This window comes from Lissotriton helveticus, chromosome 7, assembly GCF_964261635.1.
Source record: "Lissotriton helveticus chromosome 7, aLisHel1.1, whole genome shotgun sequence".
Taxonomy (NCBI): domain Eukaryota; kingdom Metazoa; phylum Chordata; class Amphibia; order Caudata; family Salamandridae; genus Lissotriton; species Lissotriton helveticus.
Genome location: NC_136068.1, coordinates 1,737,388,006 through 1,737,400,946, shown reverse-complemented (window position 1 = coordinate 1,737,400,946; position 12,941 = coordinate 1,737,388,006). Strand labels below are relative to the sequence as shown.

General features: G+C 47.5%; 1 protein-coding gene across 1 annotated transcript in view; it reads right to left on the bottom strand.

The window, feature by feature from the left end:
- Positions 1–10,852, bottom strand: part of LOC144770720 (uncharacterized) — a 45,637-nt gene extending 34,785 nt beyond the window's left edge. The window contains exon 1 of the mRNA XM_078655452.1: positions 10,725–10,852. The gene's annotated coding sequence lies outside the window, so the exon portion shown is untranslated. The remainder of the gene's footprint in view (positions 1–10,724) is intronic.
- Positions 10,853–12,941: the final 2,089 nt, after the last annotated feature.

Here is a 12,941-nt window from a genome sequence, read left to right as displayed (position 1 = left end):
TCTACCTCTTTCACACTTTTGTGCCTCTCTCTGCTCACTTTTTATCCTGTTGAACCTCTTTTAATAACTTTTTCGCCCTTTATGGGTATCTTCTACTCACTCTTTCACTTTTTCACCCTTTTGTGCCTCTCTTGGGGCCTCTTCTTTTCCACACTTTCGCCTCATGTGCTGCGCTCCTCTTCCTGCCTGCCCCCAACTGCAGACCATTCCCTCCTCCCTGTGCTCCTTACTTGCTTCTCCAATGCTTCCGCTCCTGATAAGCCCCACCCCCTGCTCCTGTTCCCCATCCCCTCCCAGTACCTACTTAATGGCGGCAGCAGTATGGATTGACAGCAGGCACATGCAGCAGGTGTGCTGCTGGTGCGCCAAAGGAAAGCCCATCTGCACCTGGACTATAACCTAGCTCCAGGATCTGTGGCCTGAACACTCCCAAGAGGTCTCTGCTGCGTTCCTGCCCATCACTGGCCACAAAATCCTCCCCTCTGGCCGCATCGCTCCACACACAAGAGAAGGAGCCTACTCATGCACCATCTGTAATTTCACATGGAACTCCAGACCCCCAACAAAGGCAAAGCTTACAATCACTCAACCCTTCCACAGCACGCTGACCAACAAGACCAGCATACTAGCACCCCAGAATCAGTTGCATGAATGCTACTTAATACTTGCTCAGTCTGCAAACCCACCACTGAGATCTGGGACCTGCTCTCTAACGATGCCGCAGATCTATTTGTGACTGAATCCTGGCTGACTTCATCGTCGGCTCCAGAAATCACCACAGCGATGCTGGCAGGATACAAGATCGCAAGACGGGACCGACAACACAAACCAGGAGGAGGAGTCATGACAGACTCCATGGAATCTCTCAACTGCATCACAGCCATTGAAAACACTATTCCCTCAGTGGAGCAGCTTCACTTCCAGCTCTAAATGACAGCTAGCTACACCCAGACCAGGGCCATTGCTCACCGCCCACCGGGTCAGTTAACTAATTTAATTCACTAGATCATGGACTTCGTCACCCCCTCACCATGTACACCAACACCTACATCGTCCTAGGAGACCTTACTTCAGAGCAACCCCAGCTCCACTACACTCCTCAATATCCTAGATATCCTCGGTTTCACCCAGCATGTCACCAAACCCACCTATGCTGCTGGACATACCCTCAACCCAGTCTACGCTACCTTTAAGTTCACTGTCACTACATCCCTCACTTAGACCAACCACCCCATCGTCCACTTCCAGATAATCATCCTCCACCTCATAATATCCACCAAAACCATCCGGCTAGTCACACTTAACAGTAGAACAGCAGAAGTCTGGTCTAAACCCCCTACGCAAGACCAGACCCAATCTCCCAGGAGACATAAACACCAACACAGACCAACTCAGCAATTGGTTATCCGACTGGGACAGCTCCCTGGCACCCCTCAAAGACAGCCACCACAAAAGAGCCAGAAAGCAGGCCAACTGGTACTCAGAAGACCTCAGAGCAACCAAAGTACACAGCACACAATTACAGAGGAAAGGAGAACCAGCAGAAAAGAGACCGACAAGGACACCATCAGAGCCGCCCAAAGAAAATACTACTGCCAGATCAGGGAAACCAAAAAAGAGTCTCTAACCAAAAGCATAGTAAACAGCATTAACAGATGCAAAAACAAGATCAGTCTGTAGACACGGGAGGAAACAGGAAATAAATTAGTTAGAGAGTGTTCAAAGTTTTTTTTCTGACAATTTGTGAAAGTGGTGAAAATTCCGGCCACAAGTTTGAATGAAAAGAAGGCACTGAGTCTAGAGTACATAGGGCACTGTGAGTAACGTTAAATGTAGAGAACAGGTTGAAAGCAGAACTGTAGAGATTGTGCCAGTTGGAAATCACACAGGAAATGTAAAATTAAGAGTGATTGGTGCCCAACGTATTGGCAGGAAAACCAGACCAGTCATTGAGACTGTGTGTAGATTTGTACTATCTCAATGTCAAAATTCAGGTGAATCACCAATCACTTCTGAGCGAATCTGAAATGTTTATAACTTTGAAAGAAAGGATTTCGAGGTATGCACTTCACTTGATACATCAGCAGATTCAGCAGATTGAACTGCATCATGAATGATATAACTTTACCTTTTTGCTATTCTGGAAGGTGTCTACCATTGCAAATGAATGCAAGTTTGCCTGCCATCCACAACTGCAGCATTTCAAAAGATCATGGGTATCTTGCTTAATAGTTTCATAGATTAATGGGTGTGACATTCTTTCAAGATGACAACTCGGTTTATAGGAGAAAGGTCAGGGAACATGATGATTAATTGTGTGCTGTCCTGTTTGTGAGAACTGCAAGTATGCAAGGGATTGGCGTGGATTATTTTGCCCACTATGTATTCTGGAAAGCCTAAGGACAATTGTAGAAGAGGATTGAAGATGCTCCAAGTCAGTCCTTAATTTGAGTCAGTGGTTTTCAGTGCTTGGTACCGGCACTTCATTGTGACCACCGGCACTTATAACATTTTGCCTCATGGTGGTTCTGCTTGTCTAAATTAGAGATGGACACAACAACAGTTGTTTATTAATTAAAAAAACAATAAACTGTCTAATATCTGCTTCCCAAACCATTCTTATCGAATTGGGGGCCTGCAATAGTCTCAATTGCCACACTTTAAGCGAGTGATTGGTAGTAGTTGTGTTGGCACTGTCATTGGCGGCACTGGCAGGGCAATGGGTGGTGCAAGCTGCAGCGGCCTCCTGACACCGGCCTTGGAACTTATTTGTTTTTACAAACTAAGCACTGCTCCCTGTACGATTTTTAGTTTTAATTAGCATCTTTCCTAGTGGTGTGGAGTATTACGAATGTTTGCACACCATTTCAGAAGTGAAGTGTTATCCTTAATTACTCTCATGAGGAAAACATTGAAATGTTTATGGAGTCAAGAGCATTAGGTGGTATTAGAACAGATAAGAGAGGGTAATGTGAAAATGCGCCTGTTCTATCCACATGACACCCATTATGAAACTACTATAATGTCGGATGCCAGCTGCAGTGGTGTTGGTGATGTGACCACACAGGGAGAAGGTAGGGAGGAAATAGGGTGGTGTTTACATCTAGACGCGTATAGGGCTCTGAGCCGACTTTTTAAGTTATAGAAAAGGAAGCGTTAGCCTTGTGGGTGGGGTGCTCAGTATTTTAAGACATAGTTTTGGGTTAGGATAGGATAGGATAATATTTGTAAAGCGCACTAAAACCTGGAGGTGTCAAGCCAAAAAACATTCAGCCTGCGCCCTGACCACACACATCTGTTTAGCATCACAAGGGGGAGATCGTGCCACACAATGCATCCCAAAGTGGCATTACAGCGTTCAGGTGTACCAGTACATTCCGGAGTATGTGCCAAGGGGGGAAGAACTTCAGAAATTATTTTTTCTCTTGGCTGCCTTTGTCTGAAGAGGGTGGAGACAGTGCAGGAGACAACACCGAAGAAGTGCCCATGATAAGCCAGGAACATGTGCTGCCTGGGAGAGTGTTGAGTAAAAAAGAATGGAGAAAATGGACGAGGACAGAGAGTTCAATCAAGTCTAACTTTGTGTGATGGAGGGATAGCCAAAGGGCAAGAAGTGGTACCAGAGTTGGGTGCTTACAATCAGGTTAGAAATAATCTGGCCTGTGCTGGAGGCATGGTAAGCAGTTGAATTTGTTAGTGACACCTGCCGGGGTATCGAAAAGGGCACGCGAATTGACCCATGAAGTCCACAAGCATTGAAAAGGAGAATTTGTGAAGACCTTCGGTGGCCGGTCCTCGATTGATCGGTGGAATACTATGCAAAACATTGTAATATGTGTCTGCTTAATAATAAACCTCAACTGAAGAAACCATAAGCAGTGGAAACCTGACTTAGCCATCCTACCAATGGAAGGTGGATTGTCAGGCTGAGTCCACCAGGGCGTATCAACAAGGATTTCGCCATTGGTGAGTTTACATCGCTGGCTTTCCAGCGATATTCAAGCATTTTGCCGCCATCACTGGAATTTAAATCGCCAATGCATAAAGCTTTCTTGATACAGTACTATCATGGTGATTAAATCCAACGATAGCAAAAAACGCAGTAAGCACGTTTAGCGATAATTATCGCTACATGTTGATGATATGCCCTAAGTAAATTGAATCTCTGAGAGATAGCTTTAACAGGAAGGATCATCAGAGACATTTGATGAATGCGTGAGGTGGATGTTAGATTAGCATACCAAATCATCTTTGTATCATTCCAGAAGTGGGACAAACTGTTCCATCGGGTGATGAAGGCTCGGTTGTAGTTAGCTCTGGTGAACGCAGTTGAGTAGAAGATCACTTCTATGGACATTTTATGGGCAGTTAAGATCACACCACTGTAAATGGCTCAATTTCTCTATTCAACAGAATAGCGCTAGAAAACTGGTTTTGAAAACATGACTCAGTTGCATTAAGGCTTGAAATGGGAGCATGTCTAAAAGGAATGTGCCTTCTGTGCTCTCTTCCTCTGCAGGAAGTGGAACACTGCCTTTCTCGCTTGTCTCTACAACACTAAATGATGCTGAATGTCAGCACATGGGAGCCTTTAGTCTGTATGAAACCTTCTGAAACATTGGCAGTGCTGCACTAAAGTGTGCATCTTCACCACGCACCCACCTCTAAGCAAAGGTGTGTTAGCAATAGTGCATCAGGTGCAGTGGCACCAGCGCCCACTTCACCCCAATTAGTGGCTGTAATAAAAAAAGTCAGGGATGGGCGGACCAATATCCTTCATTTCATCATGGGTTATGGAGCCCTTGCTCCACCAGTGCATCTAATCGGATCCTATATGAATTTGTGGTCCAAACGTGGATTTTACACCTGCAGAGAAGGCTATTTGTTGATGTAAACTTAACTACAGCGGCCTGATAGCTTTGTGTCACGGACATGCAAAGCTGTTTTTTTGGTGGATCAATGGTTATTGGACACCCGTTATGACAACTGGAGTCATTTTCGACAGGTGTTCTGAGGCCACAGGTCTGGTCCCAAAGGGGATGGTCAAGTGTCTTCCGTTAGTACTGGGCTCTCTCAGGGTAATGAAGCAAAGCAGCCTCAGACCACCTCAATGACGAGATGTGGGTTAGACACCCTGAACCACCAGGACACAGTGATGCCCATCAAGTAGGCTGGCACTTAACCACTGCAGTACCTAAGGAAATGTTTTAATATGCATGCAATAAGTAACCTGTACAGAAAATGATGAGTAGCAAAGGCGGAATGATGTCTCTAGCACCTTCCTGACCAGAGATTGGCCGTAAACATAGTTACAGTTCTCACAGCTCCTGATGTAAAATTATTGTGCAAAACAACTGGGGAAACAGTTGCCCTACATCTCAATCTGTTAGTGCAAAAGTACAAAGTAGACGAATTTCACGTTGCTGCACTTCAAAGGAAACTGTATCTCTGTCTGAAGTGCAGGGATGCAAGTGTCAGGTACCCCTGATGGGATGTTAATGGGGGTGAAAGCCTCAGGGTGCCCCTGCCCATAGAATACATTATCCTCCTACCCCTGGCGAATGCCAATAATTTCTCTTGGGGGATAATGACGTTGTGCTGTGGCCTGTGTAGGGCACAGTCTACTGGGGTCCAGGTAGGGACAGGCTGGTCCATAGGGGCTTCAGCAGCTTCCAGTGCTAATACACCCAAATACCCCCAGAAATGGCATGAAAGGATACCTGTGGCGTAAAGCTCACCAGGCATCGTTTGTAAATTCTGATGCCGGGTGGCACAGGGCCAGGGGCACCAGCAATGGCTACTGAAGCAGAAGCAACAAAAACAAAGATGGAGACAATGCAGTGTTTGGGTGGGGATTGAAGGGTGCAAATATGAACATCTCAGGAATGGCTTAGTCTAGAAACCTGTGGCCATGGGGCACGCACTCAGAAAGACATCTTCTAGGTATCTCTTTGGATTCACAGATGGGTGATTGAGGTTGATGTGATCTTCAAGGACTCTGGAGACCACAGGATGGTCACACCGGCTCCCCATTGTTAGGGACATTAGTGGTGAAGGACGCTCATTCTCGAGTCTCACCAAATCTCCCTTTGGCAGTGATCATGGTACCTCTCTGGCAGCCACTCACACATCCGGATAGATGAAGTCCGGCATCTTGTCCACAGGCTGGCAAGTGTGCCTTCTTCCACAAGGCAGCTGTAACTTTGAATGACACACACATAGTGGCAAACAGGCTCCCCCGTGCATGCAGCTAAGCATACCCATGCACCTCAAGCACAAGCCTACACACATGTAGTGACACCGAAGTGGCATAACTCAAAATGAAGGGCCCGATTCACAGAACTAACTTAAGACAAAATCCTAAACTTACTACCATTTTGGTATTCACAGAAGGCACTTACTCTTTTCGGTATTCACAGAAGTCAGGACTCCTAACTTTAGGACTCCTAAATGCCTTCTGTGAATACCGAAAGTCTTAAAGTTAGGATTTTTCTCAGTTTAGGAGTCCTAAAGTTAGGAGTCCTAAATGTATTACTCCTAAACTGAGAAAAATCCTAACTTTATGACTTTTGGTGTTCACAGAAGGCATTTAGGAGTCCTAAAGTTAGGAGTCCTAACTTGTGTGAATACCAAAATGAGTAAGTGCCTTCTGTGAATACCAAAATGAGTGAGTGCCTTCTGTGAATACCAAAATGATAGTAAGTTTAGGATTTTGTCTTAAGTTAGTTCTGTGAATAGGGCCCGAAGTGCCTCCATGCAGAATGTGGTGAGGGCACTGATGCTTCCAGATCTCTCAAATATTCACAGGCCTAAGGCTGTGAAGGGCCCCCAGAAAGGTGCCCCCCTCCTGTGCGGCAGGGGCTTCAGGGACCAGTGTTAAGCCCCTGTGTGCATCCTCCATGCATGTTGCAGGCATGGCATTTACAACAGGAGACCCTAGAAGGAACCCCTGCCTAGGAGCACAGATATGACTCGCTGCCCCTTCACCGTAAATACACTGCCGGCACGTTTACGCTCTCACTTACTCTGGGTAACCCTCATTCTCAGAACGCAGGTCTGGGGTTCATAAACAAACTGGGAGAAGCCTCTGAGGGTTCACTGAGGGAAAAGTAGCAGAGTCAATTTACTAAGAGACACTCAGCATGAAGGCACAGCTCCCTGGAGCCATGCAGGGGGCAGTGCATCAAAGAAACCAGGAACACCCGCAGAGTTCGTCTTGACACCGCATTCCATGACCAGGAGAGAGGATAGTCATTTAAGAAAACACAACTAAAGTTTCTTCTTGTCTGCAAGAGTTCGTTTTTGACTCCCAACTCCAAGAAGTGGGAGAGAAAATACAAGAAAATACTATTAAAGCGTTGATGGCTTCCTCAAGGGTTGCCTTGAGGAAGGGGTGTGTCCCCGAAACACGTGCGGGCTGTGGGTACAGAGGTATCAATTCGTAGAGATGCTCTTATGAGAGAACACGATGAAGAACGTAATTGAAAATAAAGAGGTCATAGGGAGTGGCTCGTAAATCTGAACAGGGACTTTTGTTTGCTGTTTCCTCTCACCACCTCTTGGAGAGTTCATTGCAGGGGCTTTAGACCCAGAGCCTTTTACAGCCTCCATGACAGCTTTTAAGGTCTCATACAAGACACACGCAACCCTAGGCTGCACGAGACCTCCTAGGGGCAGATTTACGTTTCCTGGCGCATCCCTGCAAAGCAGCAGGGATGCATCAGGAAAGATGCATCACGCAAGTTTACCCTTGCGCCACCACAGATACGCCGCATTTACAATGCGGCATATCATGGTGCAAGGATAAACAGATGTGTGTCACATCTGCCAGCGTAAGGTTGGCAAAGTGCTGGAGTTGCGTAGTGGGCGCGTCGCTACTCCAGCACTGTTCCAAACCTCCCTATGTCCAACATGGTGCGTCAAGCCTTACGCCTGCTCGAAGCAGGCGCAAGGTTTTGACGCTGCGGGGTTGGAAAAGTGACTAAGTGAAATCTTGTAGATTTCAATCAGCAACTTTTGCGAGGCGTTCCTGCGCCAGAACGCCCCACCCTGCTCTGGAACACCCACATGAAACCTGACGCAGGTTTCATGTGGCGAAGGATTACAACGTTACGCATCTCCCTAGATGTGTCACATTGTAAATACCCCGCACCATGGCGCTGGCTCTACGCAACGGCGGCACAAAAGTGGCATACGAGGCTTGTAAATCTGCCCTGATGGGTGGAGAATGTGGAAGTGCGTGATCCGTGACACACAGGAGGAGAGGAATAAACACTGCTCTCCTCATTGGTAGCAGAGAGGGGGGCAGGCAGGAGGACTTCACCCACCAGAGGCACAAGAAAAGGCCCATACCTCTCCGAGCTGTGAGTGCCCTCCTTAAGCCACCAGACTCTCAAAATTAAAAATATAGGTTTCTGTGAGTGAGAAAAGACACCAGGTCATGCAGGAGAGTAAGATCTGGAGCCGCACCTCACAGGGTAACTGCTCCTGCGACAACAGCTGTAAAAGGGAAGCGCAGCGTTGTTGAAGCCACATGGACGGAAGAGCCCACGAGGAGCCGCAGAAAGGATGGGTGACTACCAACCATGGGCACAGGCCCGCGGTGGGAGCTGGAGAGGGGAAGTAGGGTTCAGGGAAGGGTCATTTAAAACCAAACTATATTAAATAAATAGATTAATTTAATACATACAAATACATTTGAATTCAATTAAACATATTACTATTGTATTATTTAATTAACCATTTAAAACATGCACCACACTACACATCCGTGAACTTTAAGAAACCCTTACTATTCTTTAACACTACCATTCCCTGCACCCTAAAACCTCATTCCCAACCCTCAATGCTACCCTTCCCTGCCCCCTAAAAATCCCTTCCTGCCCCTCAACGCTACCCTTCTCTGTACCCTAAAACCCCCTTCTTATCGCTCAATGCTACCCTTTCCTGAACCCTAAAAACCCCTTAGTACTGCTTAACGCTACCTCCCTCAGATGTGAAAAACGAAGATGTAAAGGGGCTCCCGATGGACACACCTTGATGTAATGACACCCAATATAAGGGTTAGATAGGAAAGAACAGACAGGACCGTGGGCACAACTACAGAGAGCAATAAGCAAAGGTGAGCCAATGAGCTTGACGCTCTCCAGCCCATGAATCTTTCAAATATGAATTAAAAATACAAAATACCATTCTCTGAAAGATGCCAGGCTAAGGTGACTCTGAATTTTATGATAGAAAGGGAAGGGGTGGCTGGGATTAGAGCCCAGCAGCACATTCCTCCTGGCTGCCCTCCTCCCATCTGTGCTGCTGTCGACGAGGGGTGTGTGTCTGAGACTGAACAGACTTTAGGCCAAGCTACCCCTGTTGCAGCACTGAAGCTTGACTTGATAACCAGCCCTGGTTCACTGCAGCTTGATAAACAGATGAGGGCAGGTGCTTGAAAGGAAGGCACTCTTTCTGTGGAAGCACACACGTTTGGCAAATCAAAAGCTGTACTAAGGCAAGCCAACATCTGGGCGGATCCACAGTCCCTGCCTGTAGTACTACCAAAAGCTCTGTTTCTGATTACATAAGGTACAGCTACAGATGCACTGCTAAAGCAGACCTATAAAAGTTGAAATGTACCTTTTCCCTAGTGCGCCCCTACTCCCGTTTTTTCCCTTGCCTATGTTCACCCTCTTGGCCCCTCGCCTTGTATGCTCGCTAAACTGCTGTTGTGTTGTGTATGTTCAATGTATGAGTGACGCTTGCACTGTTAGTGATGCCCGAAAAAAAACCTCTCATTAAAAAAAAGCAAATACCATTGGCTTTGTCAATGCTTGTTTGTTAAACAGCTGACTGCAACTCCGAGGTGCGATCAATGGAAGTTCACACCTCAGCCTCCACCCGGTGCACTCAGTATTCCCTGACACGGGGTCTGCACTACTCCTCACACACGAGGGGACAGCCCGGGGGTTCGCAGATCAGAAAATACTGTGCAGATTTCTAGACATATTACCGTGCTCTTCGACGCATCGAAGATACTTCAGATGTGCAGGGGCGGAAGGCGGAAGCCCACCTCGGGTGCAATAATCCCCAAAACCCAGCAATGCGGCTGCAACAGGCTCCGCAGTGATCGAAGGAAGAACGGTGTGAAGTGGACTCTGGCTACTTGCATCGGAGCCTTTCGCCACAGCCTCGCGGACTCCATGGAGCCAGCAACAGTAACACACCGATGATGATGATGATCAAATGAATTGAGAGGTAATTCAACAAAACCAACAATAATAATACTTCTATATTGGGCTTCACAGGAGTTCACAGTGAGTTTTTTTTCACCATGTTCCATCTAAGTGATGCTACGGAAGTAGTTACTATCACCCAGGTCAATGGCGGTCTTTATATCAACTCTACAATGATAAACGTCTGTGTTTGCCACACTGCAGTCATATTAACAAGTTGTGTTTCATATCAAACGTTATTTGAACTTTAACCAGCAGGGTTGCCCTTGCCTCATGCAATGCTCCTTGGCGTACCGAGCACGGAAGGATGGAAGGCTGAACTGACCGATGCATGGGTTCAAATGCGTGAAGGGTGCAGCAGACGTCAGCAGCAGGCTCTCAACCGACTGAGCTGCACTGAGGGAATCGTAAGGTGACAGGATCCGTACAGATGTTTGCAGCAGGCGCTCTCACCCCCTGAGCTGTTCTAATACAGGTGGATGCAATAATGGATATAGTTACCTCTCTCCAAAGGATGTCCCGCTCGCGGAGGGCTTCCAGCCGATGCTGCCGAGGGCTACCGAGTCCAAGTGACGACTAGCCGCGGCACCCAGGGAAGTTTAGGTAACTGGGCAGGATGAAGAAATGTCACAAAAAGGAAGTGGCGCGTGACTGTGGTTGGGGACAGAGGAAGCCAGTGCTTGGGAAACAGGACCCCCCACACCCAAGGGGGTTACGCGCTGCGGTCTGTCCTACCAGGATGTGGTGCTTTGGGACGCATTTCTACAGTGCAAGGGAACCTACAGGGGGCCCACCTGGATCCGAGACTCATCATTTCAACCACATGGTGTCAGGGCAAGCCCACCTGGATCCGTGACTCATCATTTCAACCAAAGGGTGTCAGGGCAAGCCCACCTGGATCCGAGACTCATCATTTCAAACAAATGGTGTCAGGGCAAGCCCACCTGGATCCGTGACTCATCATTTCAACCAAAGGGTGTCAGGGCAAGCCCACCTGGATCCGAGACTCATCATTTCAAACAAATGGTATCAGGGCAAGCCTACCTGGATCCGTGACTCATCATTTCAACCAAAGGGTGTCAGGGCAAGCCCACCTGGATCCGAGACTCATCATTTCAAACAAATGGTATCAGGGCAAGCCTACCTGGATCCGTGACTCATCATTTCAACCAAAGGGTGTCAGGGCAAGCCCACCTGGATCCGAGACTCATCATTTCAAACAAATGGTATCAGAGCAAGCCTACCTGGATCCGTGACTCATCATTTCAACCAAAGGGTGTCAGGGCAAGCCCACCTGGACCCGTGACTCATCATTTCAACCAAATGGTGTCAGGGCACGACCGTCCCTCGGCGGTGCAGCGCAGCAAACACAGCCTCAAGCCAGTCTGGAAGGGCACTCCTCTTTAGAGTGTCTTTACTTCAGCCATAGAAACTAAGAGGCATGTTTATGAGTTTGTCGTGCAGCGCAGCGCAGCGCAGCGCAGCGCAGCGCATCAAGACATCTTGCTGTACTGCACTGCATGACAGGTAAAGGGCAGGAAGGTGCAGAATTTAAATGAATATGGCTCATTCCTGCCTTTTCCCTGCGCTGGCGCCGTTTTGCAGCCTAGAGCCAACTCGGGCACCGTTGCTCCCTGGTGCAAGGGTGCCTGTTTTGCATGCAGGATTGTTTTTGTGCAGGGAGGGACACCATCCTGCACAAAAGCAATGCATAGAGGCATTTTTCTATTTCTGCATGTGCTGCAGAAGGCAGCACACATAGAAAATGGAAGAAACGAGGCAAAACAAACATATTCCTCCTCATTACACCACCCTTGGGAAGGTGTAGGCTGTTGGCGCATTCCCAGGTCTGCCCCTTCTGGTAAATCTAGAAATACGTCAAAATCCATGGATGTTGCGTGGGAACACCCACACATCACCCATGGAAAGCCTCCCTGGCGCAGAGTAAGGCAAACCAGCAATTTGCGCTGCGTTACTTTACCCAAGATTTCTGAAGCCACTCAGGGCCTCGCAAGGTGGCCTTGTGTGTCTTCATATATATCATCGCTCTTGCACCACACAACATGGTGCAAGCGGGACACAAGCCCAAAATGCGATATATGAAGCCATGCAAGGCCACCCTGAGTGGCTTCATAAAGCTGGAATAAAGCAAACACAGCACAAATCGCTGCGTTGCGTTACTCTGCTTTGGGAAGGCATTCCATGGGTGTTGCGTGGTTGTTCCCACTCAACTCCCACAGTTTTTGATGTATTCCCAGATCTACCAAAATTGGCATACCTAGGAATGCGCCAAAAAGATGCACCTTCCCAGGGGAGGTGTAACAAGGAGACATATCTTTGTTTCTCCTCATTACTTCCTCTTTCTATATGTGTTGCATTATGCAGCACACATAGAAAGAGGAATATGCCTCGCAGGATTGTTTTTTGTGCAGGAAGGTGTCCTTCCTGCTCAAAAACAATCCTGCATGCAACACATGCTCCCTTGCATCTTGCCAAAATGGTGCCAGCGCAGGAACAAAGAAAGGAAAGTGCCGTATTCTTATAAATGTAGCAGATTCTCGCCCTTTCCCTGTCACGCAGCAGAGCAATGCCCCTAAGTGACTCCTGACATTTTCCTTATACCCATCAACATCAAAACCACTCATAATCGATGAATGCAGGCTTCGAACTCTCCAGGACTCTCACAAAAAGGTGTTATCATTAGGGTTAGCCTGCCCT